This window comes from Leucoraja erinacea, chromosome 7 (genome assembly GCF_028641065.1).
Source record: "Leucoraja erinacea ecotype New England chromosome 7, Leri_hhj_1, whole genome shotgun sequence".
NCBI classification, from domain to species: domain Eukaryota; kingdom Metazoa; phylum Chordata; class Chondrichthyes; order Rajiformes; family Rajidae; genus Leucoraja; species Leucoraja erinaceus.
The window spans coordinates 34,953,052-34,970,430 of record NC_073383.1 but is presented as its reverse complement, the minus strand read 5'-3'; positions in this window follow the sequence as shown (position 1 = coordinate 34,970,430).

Genomic DNA, 17,379 nt, shown 5'->3' with positions numbered 1-17,379 from the left:
TTACAGCATTTTGTAGGGATCATTCCCTTATGACTGTACACTTTCCATTCCAGCCCTCCACTCCCAGTCCGGAGGCACTTTCCTATGCAACCACAATTGGTGCAACATTTATCCTTTCACCTCTCTCCTCTCCAGGATTACAAACAGGTTTTCCAGAATAAGCAGTGATTTATTTCTTCATTGCCTGGCACTTTAATTCCCTATCCCACCCCCACTCTGACCTCTGGGCCAATAGCCCCTCCTACACTGTTACAGCAAAACAGAATGGCAGGCAGTGACTAGTGGGGTACCGCAAGGTTCGGTGCTGGGACCGCAGCTATTTACAATATACATCAATGATTTGGATGAAGGGATTCAAAGTAACATTAGCAAATTTGCAGATGAGACAAAGCTGGGAGGCAGTGTGAACTATGAGGAGAATGCTATGAAAATGCAGGGTGACTTGGACAGGTTGGGGGAGTGGGCAGATGCATGGCAGATGAAGTTTAATATGGATAAATGTGAGGTTATCCACTTTGGTAGTTAAACAGGAAGGCAGATTACTATCTAAATGGCGTCAAGTTGAGAAAAGGGGAAGTACAATGGGATCTGAGGGTCCTTGTTCATCAGTCTATGAAAGTAAGCATGCAGGTACAGCAGGCAGTGAAGAAAGCGAATGACATGTTGGCATTTATAACAAGAGGAGTCAAGTATAGGAGCAAAGAGGTCCTTCTACTGTTGTACAGAGCTCTAGTGAGACCACACCTAGAGTATTGTGTGCAGTTATGGTCCCCTAATTTGAGGAAGGACATTCTTGCTATTCAGGGAGTGCAGCTTAGGTTTACAAGGTTAATTCCCGGGATGGCGGGACTGTCATATGCTGAGAGAATGGAGTGGCTGGGCTTGTACACTCTGGAGTTTAGAAGGGTGAGAGGGGATCTTATTGAAACATATAAGATTGTTAAGGGTTTGGACAAGCAAGAGGCAGGAAACATGTTCCCGATGTTGGGGGAGACCAGAACCAGGGGCCACAGTTTAAGAATAAAGGGTAAGCCATTTAGAACGGAGACGAGGAAACACAGAGGGCGGTGGAGGCCAGTTCTCTGGATACTTTCACGAGAGAGCTAGATAGGGCTCTTAAAGATAGCGGAGTCAGGGGATATGGGGAGAAGGCAGGTACGGGGTACTGATTGGGGATGATCAGTCGTGATCACATTGAATGGCGGTGCTGGCTCGAAGGGCCGAATGGCCTACTCCTGCACCTATTGTCTAAAACCTTAGCTCGTGGAACAACACCTGACCTTTCACCTGGCCATATCACTGCCTTACAAGCTCTCTCAACTTTCCAACCTTAGGTGATAATCTTTACCATTTCTGTCAGTCATCCACCGTTTATGTTGGCTCCGTTTTTCCTTCTACAACGGGTGCAGCCTGACCTGCTAGCCATGTTTCTCAGGCTTGTTGTAACAACATATAACATAGGCAAGGAGGGTAATTCTACTTCTATCTGTCATGTTCACTCATTTAATCTCACCTGTCAGAGTTATTCCCTTTGTTCTGTAGCTCATTCCCCCATCTTCGCTGTAACCGAAAATCAACTGTTCTCTCTTTCCCAGTTCTGATGGACTAGAATTGTCAACTTTTTCTTTCTTCCCAGATGCTGCCTGACCCGCTGAGTGTTTCTGTTCAATGAAATATTTCCATTGCCGACAATTAAAAAATTTTTTTATTGCATCACCTCCCGTTGCTTCAGAAAACCTACCGTGCTGCATTGTCATCTTTCAGAAGACATCATGGAAATTCAAAACTCTGAGAATAAAAACTCGTCATTTACCAGCAAAGTTTCAAAGAACAATTGAGGGGTAAAGACTGTGGTTGAAACCACATCAGAAAAAGAGCAGCTTGAGAGTTACACTGTTCATGAGGACAACCACTTGTTATCACCAATGAAATAATAACATTCACTGAGGAGGCCAAGACAAGCACGTGAACCTGAGTCCCAACAGCCTCTTGTCACATGGAGGTGTAAGGCCGGTTACCAGGACAATTCCAAATCAAGGGCACCAGTCTGTCTGATTCACCATTTTAATTGATTTGTCAATTGAGCATGAACCACAAGACTCCACGTGAGAGGCAACCCCTGGAACCTTCCCTTGCTCTTAAAGAGCACAACCAGGTTCTCCTGTCAAAGAGGAGGAGCGTGGAAAAAACATAGAAGATCCTTCCTAGAGACAAGTGTACAAAATTCACAATCTGGATCTTTTCCATCCTCAAAGCACAGTCTTAGACTAAAATGCAACAGTCCAAATCACCACATGCCACCCAGAGCCACCACTCTGAAGCATCATGTTAGTGAAAGCAGGACACTGACATTGATAGGCTAGACTAGTGGACCAACATCACATCGGTAGAGTGGCAACCATTTTCATTAGTTTCATTGAAATGAATGCGATTCTGGAGTGGGGGCCCCGTCGACTATGACTGCCCAGCCTGCAGTTGTCCGTCATTTCACCCTTTAAAACATTTTTTAGTATGTTAAAAAGTTTCATTTTGGAGGTCTAATCTTTTTTATTTAGGGGGTGGGGGAAAGGGGGAATGTATTTCTCAGTCCCTACCTGGTCGGAGATGCGGCTTTTCTCCGATCTTCGCCCCTTCCTCGTGACCGACCAGCGGGACTGGAGCGGCGTTTCCTGACGGAACCGGCCAGAACTTCAGCTTCGGCAGCGGCGCAATGCTGGAGCACCATTGCGGAGCGGGCGATGCCTTACCCGGATCTCCGTGTGGTAAGCTCCGGAGTGCTGAGACCGCCGACTCCAACATCGTGGAGCTGTGGTCGCGGAGCGTCCAGACGTGGCGGCGCTGGCTTTGAATACCGCGGAGCCTGGGATCGCTTGCCGAGATCGCCAGTGTCGTAGCTCCGACCAATGCCGCCTGTGGTCTTCGGGAGCCGCAGTCTCTGGCAGCAAGCGGCCGTTCCAGACACTCCAAGCCGCTGGGAAGTGTTCTCCCGATGCCGGAGCTCCATCATCCGGCAAGAGGGCCTGAAACATCGGGCCGCTGCTGCGGCGACTGCGGAGGCCTCAAATAGGCCCCGACTACGGGGTGAACAAGACGAGTGGACTGGACTTTGTTGCCTTCCCTCATAGTGGGAACCATTGTGGGGGGGGGGGGGGGGGGGGGGGGGGGGGATGTTTTTATGTTTTATGTTAAATTCTTCTTTAATGTGGTGGCTTACTTTTATTGGTAGGCTGCAAATGGCAACTCAAATTTCACTCCATCACAAATGGTGTATGTGACCATAAATGTCCTTTGTCCTTTTGTCCTTTGATTGAGATTGAGGTGTATCAAGTTTGATTATTCCCTTGCTCCCTCATTCTGAGGCAATGTCCTCACTAACTAGTGTGTCACCACTTTGAATCCCACATGGCTGCTTGATCTAATCACGGAGTGGATTCCTCACTCAATCTCACATATTAAGTAAGGGGAGGGGAGAAGACAGTGTGGGTTAGATTTAACTTCCCTCAATGTCCTAGGGAATATCCTGTCCGGACCTGGAGACTTATCCACTTTTATATTTTTCAAAAGTGTCAGTACTTCTTTTACTTTGAACCTCATAGTATCCATAGCTACTCTACTAGTTTCCATTACCTCACATAATTCAATATCCTTCTCCTTGGTGAATACCGAAGAAAAAAAATGTTCAATATCTCCCCCATCTCTTTTGGCTCTGCAGATAGCTGTCCACTCTGTCTCTCCAATGGACCAATTTTATCCCTCGTTATCCTTTTGCTATTAATATAGCTGTAGAAACCCTTTGGATTTACTTTCACCTTACTTGCCAAAGCAACCTCATATCTTCTTTTAGCTTTTCTAATTTCTTTCTTAAGATTCTTTTTACATTCCTTATACTCCTCAAGCACCTCATTTACTTCATGCTGCCTATAATTATTGTAGATCTCCCTCTTTTTCCGAACAAGATGTCCAATTTCCCTTGAAAACCAGGGCTCTTTCCAATTTTTACTGTTTCCTTTCAACCGAACAGGAACATAAAGATTCTGTACTCTTAAAATTTCCCCTTTAAATGTCCTCCATTTCTCTTCTACATCTTTCCCATAAAACAAAATGTCCCAGTTCACTCCTTTTAAATCATCTCGCATCTCATCAAAGTTAGCCTTTCTCCAATCAAAAATCTCAACCCTAGGTCCAGTTCTGACCCTCTCCATAATTATATTGAAACTAATGGTATTGTGATCACTGGACCCGAAGTGTTCCCCAACGCATACCTCCGCCACCTGTCCCGTCTCATTTCCTAACAGGAGGTCCAGCACTGCCCTCCTCTAGTAGGTACCTCTATGTATTGCTGCAAAAAACTATCCTGCACACATTTTACAAACTCCAAACCATCCAGCCCATTTACAGAATGTGTTTCCCAGTTTATGTGTGGAAAGTTGAAATCTCCCACAATTACTACCTTGTGATTACTACTAATATCTGCGATCTCCTTACATATTTGATCTTCCAATTCTCGCTCCCCATTTGGCGGTCTATAATACACCCCTATAAGTGTTGCTACCCCTTTCCCATTTCTCAGTTCCACCCAAATAGCCTCCCTAGATGAGCCCTCCAATCTATCCTGCCAAAGCACTGCTGTAATATCTTCCCTGACCAGCAATGCAACACCTCCACCTCTTGCCCCTCCAATTCTATCACACCTGAAGCAACGAAAGCCTGGAATATTTAGTTTCCAATCACAGCCCTCCTGCAACCATGTTTCACTGATCGCCACAACATCATACTTCCAGGTGTCTATCCAGACTCTAAGCTCATCCACCTTTCTTACAATGCTCCTAGCATTAAAATATGCACATTTAAGAAACCCCCCGTCTCTTATTCTCTGTTTATTTCCTTTTTTTTCTTTCTCCTCTTGTGTCCAAGTGCTTCCCTTTTCTGCTTCCTGCCTCCCATTCTGTATACTAGCTTTCGCTATTTGAGTCCCTCGCCCCAACTGTATTCAAGGCAGATAAAAACATTTGTGTAACACAATACATCTGCCAACTGCACAGCCCTTCCCACTTCCTCTTGCATTTTGAACATTTTTATGATATTTGCAATTTTTAGCTGACGCTGTTCCGACTAAGTCAATCTGTGTGCATAATCCATGTGCCGTGTGGGTGGTGGCTTTTGAACTGCGGTCAAAATCATTGTCAGTTGCAGGAAGCTGTTCTTGAAAATATATTTATCGGCTGGTGGATCATGATGATATTTGCTGAATTGCAGTTCAGATGCCAGTGCCTTCACATTAGACAAGTCTGCAGCTCTCAGTTCTGCCCCACTCCACCAACTGCGCATATCCATGTCAGTGCGATGGAATAGGTGCCCTCAAGTGTCAGACACAATGGGATGAATGAGAAATGGTCCATTTTACCTTTACTATGTTATTACAGCACTCCATCACAAGCCCTGGGTGATAATTGAAAGATATGGAGAGAGAGATGAAAGAACCTCTGGTATTTCAGACAGAACAATTCAGGGCTGTCCAACTTCTCCCTAATACCCAGCCCTAATACAGGCATCATTCTGGCCAAGCGTCTCTACACCCTTTCCAGAGCCTCCACATCCTTCCTGTAATGGGGCGACCAGAACAGCACACAGTACTCCAAACGTGGCCGAACAACACTCCGATAAAGGTGCATCATGATTTCCTGACTTTTATCTTCAATGCCATGAATTATGAGGGCGGCCAGAGAAGCCAAAGGGCAGAATAATATAATTACACTGGTACCTACACCACTCACAGCCAACCGCAAAAGTACTAGTTCATTACAGCAGCAAGAAGAGCACCAAAGACCCAGCTTTGAGCAATTTACAAATTAGCCCTAAAATAATGAAAAGACAAACAGGTGGGCAGAGGGGTTGTGGTAGCTCTGTTAATAAGGAATGAAATTCAGTCCCTTGCGAGGGGTGACATAGAATCAGGAGATGTAGAGTCAGTATGGATAGAACTGAAGAACAGTAAGAGTAAAAGTACACTAATGGGAGTTATCTACAGGCCCCCAAACAGTAGCCTGGATATAGGATGCAAGTTGAATCAAGAGTTAAAATTGGCATGTTGCAAAGGTAATGCTGTGGTTGTTATGGGAGATTTCAACATGCAGGTAGACTGGGAAAATCAGGTTGGTACTGGACCCCAAGAAAGAGAGTTTGTGGAGTGCCTCCGTGATGGATTCTTGGAGCAGCTTGTACTGGAGCCTACCAGGGAGAAGGCAATTCTGGATTTAGTGTTGTGTAATGAACCGGATTTGATAAGGGGACTCAAGGAAAAGGAGCTTTTCTTCCCAACCAATTGTTCAAGCGCTTTTGATTGCAACATGCGACTTAATTTAGTTCAACAAAGAAACTGACAAGTTACTAAAGAACCTAGTATGATAAGTTTTAATCTACAACTTGAGAGGGGGAAGGGAAAATCGGAAGTGTCAGTTTTACAGTTGAGCAAAGGAGACTAGAGAGGTATGAGGGAGGAGCTGGCCAAATTTGACTGGAAAGAGACACTAGCAGGGATGACAGTGGAACAATAGCAGGTATTTCTGGGAATAATACAGAAGGTGCTGGATCAGTTCATTCCCAAGAGGAAGAAAGGTTCTAAGCGGAGTAAGAGGCGACCATGGCTGACAAGGGAAGTCAAGAACCAGTGTACCTGGACTTTCAGAAAGCCTTTGATAAGGTCCCACATAGGAGATTAGTAGATAAAATTAGAGCACACGGTATTGAGGGTAAGGCACTGACATGGAAAGAAAATTGGTTGGCAGACAGGAAACAAAGAGTAGGGATTAACGGTTCCTTTCAGAATGGCAGGCAGTGACTAGTGGGGTACTGCAAGGCTCGGTGCTGGGACCGCAGCTATTTACAAAATAAATTAATGATTTAGATTTTAGGTTTAAGAGTAACATTAGCAAATTTGCAGATGACACAAAGCTGGGAGGCAGTGTGAACTGTGAGGAGGATGCTATGAGGATGCAGGGTGACTTGGATAGGTTGGGCGAGTGGGCAGATGCATGGAAGATTGCAGTTTAATGTGGATAAATGTGAGGTTATCCACTTTGATGGCAAGAACAGGAAGGCAGATTATTATCTGAATGGTGTGAAGGCAGTGAAGAAAGTGAATGGCAAGAGGAGTTGAGTATAGGAGCAAAGAGGTCCTTCTGCAGTTTGTACAGGGCCCTAGTGAGACCACACCTGGAGTATTGTGTATAGTTTTGGTCTCCAAATTTGAGGAAGGAGGTTCTTGCTATTGAGGAAGGTTAATTCCCGGGATAGCGGGACTGTCATATTTTGAAAGAATGGAGCGATTGTGCTTCTGTACACTGGAATGTAGAAGGATGAGAGGGCATCTTATTGAAAAATAAGATTATTAAGGGATTGGACACGCTGGAGACAGGAAACATGTTCCCGATGTTGGGGGAGTCCAGAACCAGGGGCCATAGTTTAAGAATAAGGGGTAGGCCGTTTAGAACGGAGATGAGGAAAACCTTTTCACCCAGAGAGTTGTGAATTTGTGGAATTCTCTGCCTGAAAGGCAGTGGAGGCCAATTGCCTGAATACTTTCAAGAGAGAGATACCTAGAGCTCTTAAAGATAGCAGTCAAAGGATATGGGGAAAAGGCAAGAACGGGGTACTGATTGTGGATGTTCAGCCATGATCACTGCGAATGGCGGTGCTGGCTCAATGGGCTGAATGGCCTATTCCTGCACCTATTGATGGGACCAAACACCATTGATGGGAAAAAAATAAAACTGTAATACTAGGATCTGAAACAAAAAGCAAAATGCTGGAAGAACTCAACCAGTCAACGTGTGGACCTGAATCATAAACTGGCTTCTCATTCCATTGATGCTGTTTGATTGGCTTAGGTCTTGCAGCATTTGTTTTTGTTTAAATCACCATTGAACAAAATGTCTGGATAGAATTATGCAACCAAACAGGAGACAGCAGCTTTCAGCAGATAAAGAGAGAAACAGTCAGATTGGAATGGTTTGTCAACACATGAAGCAGATGGTGTCTATCCCCCGCAACAGCCCATACTCGCCATGTTGGCCACAGTGCTGAGTGGCTGTATCGCTGGCCCATCCAGCCTAATGCCAGCCATCACACCTGGTCACTCCACACTGGGCATTGGAGTGATTCATTGCTGCAGGAACCCTGGTGGGGAAGGCAGCAATTCACATGGGTTCCCGTCTCTGCAGCCAACAATGGGAGGCCAGGGGGCTGACACAGAAACACACCTCCTAATGGATGCTACACCACCAAATTGGAGCACTGATTTCATTAAGAGTTTGTTTTTGGGATTGTGTGTACGGTACAATGACTACAATTAACTTGCCGAACAATGACCAAAATGATCTGGGTGAACAATGCTCCAATTAATATTGATGAGACTGAACTCATTATTCACCATCCCACTACAAGCTAGGTTCTTTATTCACCACATACCTATCCCTGGCAATTGATGGAAGCTATTGCACTTAATTTTTTTCACACTACTTCAGATTGCACTACAACTTTGCACCATTAGACATAGACATTCTGCTCTTTTGCATTCCATTGTATTTATTGGTGTATTTTTCATTACTGTATGTATGTTGTTTACTTTGTGAGCCTCACGTGATCAAGAAATTTAATTGCACTCTGGTGTATATGACAAATTAATCTGAATCTCGCAACATTCCCATTAATCTCATTGCCACATTTATTTCCCTGCAACCTGCTTTCTCCCACATGCTCTATCCCTCAAATTCTCCTGCTACCCACCTACACACCAGGAGTTAGTTAGTTTACCAACTATCACGTTCTGTGATATTTTACTCTATCAAAAGTTCTACATAAATTTAACCAATATTTTTGGATCATGTAATTTTTTTTTCTACAAATTTTGCAATGTCATGACTGGAAAGCGTTGATCTTCAGAAACGCAAATTATTTTACAGCACGAAAACAAAATATGGAAACTTAGCCGACTGTTGAAATAACACCTAAATGTGACTGAGGCCACCGATGAAACTGATAAAACTGATGTCATGGACCAAACTTATAAGACACGAAAGTTGTGACCCTAATTACCTGAAATGATCATGAAGACATTGAGGTTAGCCGCTCATTTCACAAGAATCTGATGTGACAAATTTGTCAAGTAGATTTATAAGTTGTTGACATTAAGAATAATTTTCTACATTGAAAGTAGTTTTTATCCAATCCTTCCTTGGCCACATCACTGCCTATCTCTGCAAAATGTACAGTTCCAGTTGAACGTTGTAATGCCCCTGTCCCACTTAGGAAACCTGAACGGAAACCTCTGGAGACTTTGCGCCCCACCCAAGGTTTCCATGCGGTTCCCGGAGGTTGCAGGTGGTTGCCGGAGGTCGCAGGTAGTGGAAGCAGGTAGGGAGACTGACAAAAACCTCCGGGGACTGCACGGAAACCTTGGGTGGGGCACAGTCTCCAGAGGTTTCTGTTCAGGTTTCCTAAGTGGGACAGGGGCATAAAGCTCTATGCTGTAAAATAGGTATCCATATCCTTAGCCATCTAAGGTCAAAACTCTGGAATTCCACCACCCCCATTCCCTCCTCCCACCATCACCTTATTTCTTGATTCTCATATAAAAAGAACCTTAAAACATCTCTACTTGACAGGCCAAAGTGGAGCCTGCTGACCTTGTGTAAGGATTTTATTTCTACTCCTCATTGTTGAATCCCAGCCCTGTTCTGATTCCACCACCGGGTAAATGGCACTGAGTATGGAGATCCCGAGGGAGGGTTGGTTGCCTACCGTGGATGCTCAATTAACGAAGTTCCGGATGGTTGTGCCGGCCAGGATGCCATTTTAACTAATCCCATCTACCTCTACATTGTGGGTATCCTGCTATTCTCTGCCTGTTTACGTCTGCCGAAATGCCTCTTAAAAGTTCCTATTTTGCTGCTTCTAACACCTCCCCTGGCAATGAATTCCAGGCACCTACCACTCTCTGTGTAAATTAATTACTTTACAAATCTCCTTTACATTTTAGAAACAATGAATTGTAGATGCTGGTTTGCAAAAGAATACACAGAGTGCTGAGGTAGCTCAGCAGGTCAGGCAGCAACTCAGGAGAAGAATGGACATGTGATGTTTTGTGTCCTCTTCTGACTGATTGCGGGGGGGGGGGGGGGGGGGGGGGGGGGTTTGTAGGCTGGAAGATAGGTGAGGGAGAACAAAGCCTGGCATGTATTAGGCTAACACAGGTGGGGAGGGTTCTTGAATAGGCAGATCCTCAGAAAGAGTGACATAGGATCAGAAGATGTAAAATCCTGGTGGATAGAAACTGCAATGGTATAAAAGACCATGGGAGTTATATACAGGCTTCCGAACAGTAGGCAGAATGTAGGGTACAAATCGCATCAGGAGGTACGATCAGCACGCAAGAAAGGCAATGTTAAGGAGTCATGGGGATTTCAATATGTAGGTAGACTGGGAAAATCAGGCTGGTACTGGATCCCAGGAGAAAGAATATTGATTGTACTGCTGCTGGCAAATTCATTTCACTGCCCTTATATGTGTATGTGATAAATAAAACTAAATGATTGATTGATTGATTGATTGATTGTAGAATGCCTGTGAGATGGCTTCAGAGAGCAGCTTGAACCTACAAGGGAAGAAATAATTTTACAATAAGACGTGAGTGATGATCCCTTTGTTCCCTCTTAGATTTGTGTAAATATGTGTTTGATGGTTAGCATGGATGTTTGTGTGTGATGGGCTTTCTTACAGGCCATATAACTCTATGTTTCTGAAGTTCTAGGCTACATCAATAGTTAGATAGGTGCAGAAATAGTAAATGGAATTCAGTCTTGAGAAAATACATTTGGGTAACGCAAACAAACCTAAATAATGCATGATAAATGGTAAACCATAAATAATGCAGACAGAGAATCTTGGAGTGCATGTCTGCAAATTGCTGAAGTAGATCAGGTGATTAAGACCCGTGGAATACTGTCTTCTTTCAGTCAACACTGAAAAAACAAGAGCAGAGAGACATGCACAAAACTCTATATTTTAATCCGTATGTGCACAATATTGGTCATATTAGAGGAAGGATATATTTAGGAAGATTGATAATCTGATTGAATGGTGCCAGAACAACAATCTTGCTCTCAATGTCAGCAAGACCAAGGAGCTGATTGTAGACTTCAGGAAGCGAAAGCTGGGGATCCATGAACATTTCTTTATCATTGGGATGGGGGTGGGGAGATTCAATGGCCTGAAGTTATCAGGGCAGGTATATTTCTGAAGTTCAATTGATCCCATTGATGCAATCACAAAAAAAGCTCATCAGTGCATGTACTTCCTTAGGTAGAGGACATTTGGTATGTCAACCAATACTTTATTAAACTTCTACAGGTGTATGATAGAGAGCATACTAACTGGTTGTATCATGACCTGGTTCAACAATTCGAATGCCTAGAAATGAAGGAAGCTACAGAGTGGTAGACTTTGCATGACCCATCATCAAAAGGATCTATTGGAGGCGCTGACTCAAAATGGAGCCAATGTTAACAAAGATCCTCAGCACCCTGGCTACACTCTCATTGTGCTGCAACTATTGGGTAGAAGGTACATGAGTTATTTCCTCCTTGTTTTATATTCCTTAAAGACCCTGTCCAATTTATCTTCTTAAACCTTACATATACTTCCTTTTTGACCAAATTTACAAGCTCTATGGTCACCCAGAGTTTCCTTACCTTGTCATCCTTATCCCTCCTCATTGCTGGAACATGCTGGGCCTGAACCTTGATCAGCTGGCCTTTAAACGACTCCCGTGTTTCAGATGTGGATTATTCCATAGCAACTGCTCCCAATGTATCCTCCTGAACTCCTGCCTAATAATGTTGTAAAGTAGGCCCTAGTGAGACCACACCTAGAGTATTGTGTGCAGTTTCGGTCCCCTAATTTGAGGAAGGACATTCTTGCTATTGAGGGAGTATAGCGTAGGTTTACAAGGTTAATTCCAGGAATGGCGGGACTGTCATATGCTGAGAGAATGGAGCGGCTGGGCTTGTACACTGGAATTTAGAAGGATGAGAGGGGATTTATTGAAACATATAAGATTGTTAAGGGTTTGGACATGCTAGAGGCAGGAAACATGTTCCCAATGTTGGGGGTCCAGAACCAGGGACCACAGTTTAAGAATAAGGGGTAAGCCATTTAGAACGGAGAATAGGAAACTTTTTATCAGAGTTGTGAGTCTGTGGAATTCTCTGTCTCAGAAGGCGGTGGAGGTCGGTTCTCTGGATACTTTCAAGAGAGAGCTTGATAGGGCTCTTTAAGATAGCGGAGTCAGGGGATATGGGGAGAAGGCAGGAACGGGGTACTGATTGGGGATGATCAGCCATGATCACATTGAATGTGGGCTTGAGGGGCCGAATGGCCTATTCCTGCACCTATTGTCTAAAGTGTCTTAATCCAATTAAGAATCTTCCCACATGATCCAGACTTATCCCTATTCAAAACAATCTTAAAACCTATGGAGTTTACGTCCCATCTGCTGTTGGCAGATAAATAAATAGGGGCTCTCACTCCTCATTGGTATTCATTGATGCTTGCTGGATCATTTCACTTGGATATTTGGTGAAGGAATTCTAAGATGCTGTTCATGGCTTAATTGTCTTCTAGCCTTAGCATGGGTGTAGCCTAATCCATCGGGTTGAGTTATCATATTGGTTGGATCAGCGTATGCTCCTGCATATGCCAGAAGGAAATCAATTAGACCATTTGTGTCAACTAGGCCAGCGGGAACATCTGATAGAACAGGAGGCAGGTCCTCTGCAGACATTGCCAACTGAAAGAAAACGATGGACCCTGCCTGAACATGTACATGTTCTACACACCACATGTAAGCATTGAGTGTTGACTTGATAAGTTTACCATGTTTATAACTTTTTACTTATTTTTCTTTAATTAGGAGACAGGAAGCATGGACTTCACAGTATGAACATGATGGAGGCAGCACCATCGGAGCCTTCCCTTGACCTGGATAGCCTCAAATTGCTTGAGGTAGATAAATCCCACAGTATTTTTTCTATGCCTTTGAAAATAAGCTTCCCCAAGTGAAACAATATCATAGACCAAACTTGATTTCTGATTGATATGAGATAGCTGTTTCAGCCCGGGCAATAGCTGCTTATCGTGTTACTGAGTTTGGAAAGTGAAGAACTGCCACTAAAATCCACTTGAAAACTGGTGAGCCTAAAATCATACTTAGTTGTTTTATTTCCAACATAATCAGAAACCCATCACACATATTCAGCTAGGTGTCAGATATGCAAGACAATCCATCGCCTAGTATATTCACTAAGATAAGCTCCTCAAAGATTCAAGCAGAGAGAATTTGTATTCATTGAACACGACATGCGTTCATCTCTTTGGGACAGCCCCTTTTAGCAAGTTGCAGCGAGTTAGGGGAAAAATTTACTGCAATGTCTCCCGACATATGTAATCTGCTGCTGGACCTACAGTGCCCTCCATAATGTTTGGAACAAAGATCCGTCATTTATTCATTTGCCCCTGTACACCGCCATTTGAGATTTGTAATAGAGAAAAAAAAAAACAAAGTTAAAGTGCACATTGTCAGATTTTAATAAAGGCCATTTTTATACATTTTGGTTTCACCATGTAGAAATTACAGCAGTGTTTATACAGTGTTTATACCTAATTCAGGGCACCATAGTATTTGGGACAGAACAATGTCCTATAAATGAAGCCATGTTTAGTATTTTGTTGCATCCAATGACTGCTTGGTCTGCAATTCATGTACACCACCAGTTGCTGAGTGTCTTCTCTGGTGATGCTCTGACAGGCCTGTATTGCAGCCATATTAGCTTATGCTTGTTTTGGGGGCTAATTCCCTTCAGTTTTCTCTTCAGCATATAAAAGGCATGCTCAATTGGGTTCAGATCAGGTGATTGAGGGCCACTCAAGAATTGACAATTTTTGAGCTTTGAAAAACTAATTTGTTGCTTTAGCAGTATGTTTGGGATCATTGTCTTGCTGTAGACCCGCCGGTCAATGAGTTTTGAGGCATTTGTTTCAACTTGAGCAGATAGGATGTGTCTATACAATTCAAAATTATGCTACTGCCATCAATGAAGTTAAGTGAGTCAGTACCTTCAGCAGCCATACATGCCCAGGCCATAACACCCTCACCAACGTGTTTCACGGATGAGGTAGTATGCTTTGGATCTTGGGCAGTTCCTTCTCTCCTCCATACTTTGCTCTTGCCATCACTCTGATATAAGTTCATCTTCGTCTCATCTGTCTACAAGACATTTTTCCAGAACTGTGGTTGCTCTTTTAAGTACTTCTTGGCAAACTGTAACCTGGCCATCCTATTTTTGTGGCAAACCAGTGGTTTGCATCTTGCTGTGTAGCCTCTGTATTTCTGTTCATGAAGTCTTCTGTGGACAGTGGTCATTGACAAATCCACATCTGACTCCTGAAGAGCGTTTCTGATCTGTCGGACAGGTGTTTGGGGATTTTTCTTTATTATAGAGAGAATTCTTCTGTCATCAGCTGCAGAGGTCTTCCTTGGCCTGCCAGTCCCTTTGCGATTAGTAAGCTCACCGGTGCTCTCTTTCTTCTTAATGATGTTCCAATCAGTTGATTATGATAAGCCTAAGGTTTGGCTGATGTCACTAACAGTTTTATTCTTGTTTCTCAGACTCATAATGGCTTCCTTGACTTGCACAACTTTGGTCCTCGTGTTGATAAACAGCAATAAAAGTTTTGTAAGGTGATGGTAAGACTGGAGGAACGACTAGGTGCTGAGAGCTCTCTTATACCTGCATTAAGGAGGCAATTAAACACACCTGAATAATTACAAGCACCTGTCAAGCCATGTGTCCCAAATATTATGGTACCTTGAAATCGGGGAACTATATATAAACACTGCTGTAATTTCTACATGGTGAAACCAAAATGTATAAAAATGGCCTTTAATAAAATCTGACAATGTGCACTTTAACCACATGTGATTTTTTTTTTCTATTACAAATCTCAAATTATGGAGCACAGAGGCAAATAAATAAATGACCTGTCTTTGTCCCAAACATTATGGAGGGCACTGAAGGTGAAGCATTAAATTAGTACTTTGCATTTGTATTCACCAGGGAGATGGACACTGTGGACAGTGAGATCAGCGAGGGGAATATTAATATGGTTGGGCAGTTTGGGATCAAGAAAGGGGTGGCACAGGGGCTCTTGAAGAGCATTAAGATGGTTAAATCCTCACGGCCTGATGGGATCTAACACAGGTTCTCGAGGGAGACAAGTAAGGAGATTGTTGGGATCTTGATGAGTATCTGTGTATCTTGTAAACACATTGAATTGCAGATGTCAAAGAGCTGGTTTCCTGCCCCTCTTCTGCGTCCCCTTCCACCTATTCCCTCCTTTCTTAGAGCCTTTTGTCTTCTTACAATTTCTAGCCTTTGTCCATTGTCCAATGGCAAAACCTTTAACAGAATTGATGTACAGAGGTATCTTGGGGTCCATAGCTCCCTGAAAGTGAGATTACAAGTAGATAGAGTGGTAAAGATGGCAAAAGGTCATATTTTCTTCATCAAAGTACATTGAGTATTAGAGCCAGGAAGTCGTGTTGCAGCTTTACAGGACTTTCGTTAGGCCGAGTTTGGAGTATTCTGTGCAGTTCAGGTTGCCCCATTAAAGGAAGGATGTGAGGGCTTTGGAAAGAGTGCAGAAGAGGTATGCTGCATGGCTTAGAGGGTAGTAACTACAAGGAGAAATTAGACTGTATTCACTTGAAAGTCAGAGGGTGAGGGGAGTCCTGATAGAAGTAAAATTAAGAGACGCATAGATATGGTAAGCATTCAGAATGTTTTTCCCAGGATGGAAATTTCAAAAGGCCTAGATTTAAGGTGAGAGGGACACTTTATTTCCCTGTTGTCTCATTACACACCCCCATCAAATAGACTTGGAGCATGCAGCCTATGTTCAATGGATTGTTGACATTCTCTACTCAGAGCTGTGGAGGCTGAATTATTGAATATTTTCAAGGCTGAGATAAATACTTGGACTAAAGAGGAATTTGGGAGTTATGGAGCACAGGCACGAAATTGAATCTGAATGATATAGCAAGTTTTAGGGGCTTCATGACTGACCTATCCCTGCCCCAATTTCTTTACTGCTTATATTCCAACTTTGCAGATTCAGATTGCTTTTGCAAGTCTATGAATGGTCAAACTAAAATAAACCATGAATGAGATGGCTAATTTGTCATGAATATACTCTTTAATAAGCAAGATTTTACAGCCAGCTAGTCACTGCAATTAAGTCAGCAGGCTGTACCAGTAAACTTAGTTATTTTCCAATCATTGGAACCTGGAGCTACCAAAGCAATTTACTTACAGCACATATAGAAAACAGGTCATGGTTACAATTGTCCCTGTGGTGCCAGCTGACTTTTTAATTATTATTTTTTAAGTAAATGGAAAATTGAACAGCTTCATTCAGACACATTCAACGTTACAATAACCATGCAGTACAAACTTTACAAAACTCACATCCCATCTACCCATTCATTATCTTATCCAGAAGTGGTCGAGGGCGTCAGGACCTTTTTTGTTTTGAGTCATTAATCTATACATGCTGAAGCATCTTTTCTGGAAGTAACATCCCAAGGCTGTGATTTCAAATCTGAATCTGACACCAACAGGAATGACTGAGAAAAAAATTACTTCGAATCATTGGGCAGTGGTAGTGTTCGGATATACACAAGGAAAAAAAATCTTAATCGTAACACCTTTATAAAACGCTTCCAACTGTTATAACTCCTCAATATTATAACTAAAAATGGTCTTATAATGTTATGTCAGAATAATTAACACATTTATATATTTATATATAAGCAAGGTTTGTGAGGTACTTCATGACCCCTGGGTAACAACCTCAAAGCTGCAGTATTTTGCAGTAATGATTCCTGTAGATAATTAATCAATTCTGCAGTTTTTCTAATACAATTTCATGATACAAGATATCTATGCATTATTTCCACGAATCTGGATATATCTCTGGTACAGGGATAAGACTGAACCTTGCCACAGATAACTCCAGTGCTGCCGGAAACATTTTACCATATATGGTAATTTTCTCCACACATCTAATAATGTTCTTGACTATTTAACCAGAGGCATCTTAATATTCTAAATTTACTTCTCTGCCTTTCTCCAAGATGGTAGTACAGCTTCCCCATTAGTATCTCCGGGTCATGTTCCAGGCATGTGCCTTCACAGTGAGTGTTAGCGAGCAGTTCAAATGTGAGGCACCCAAATCCAAGGCTAATTCTGCTCTCATAATTGGGCA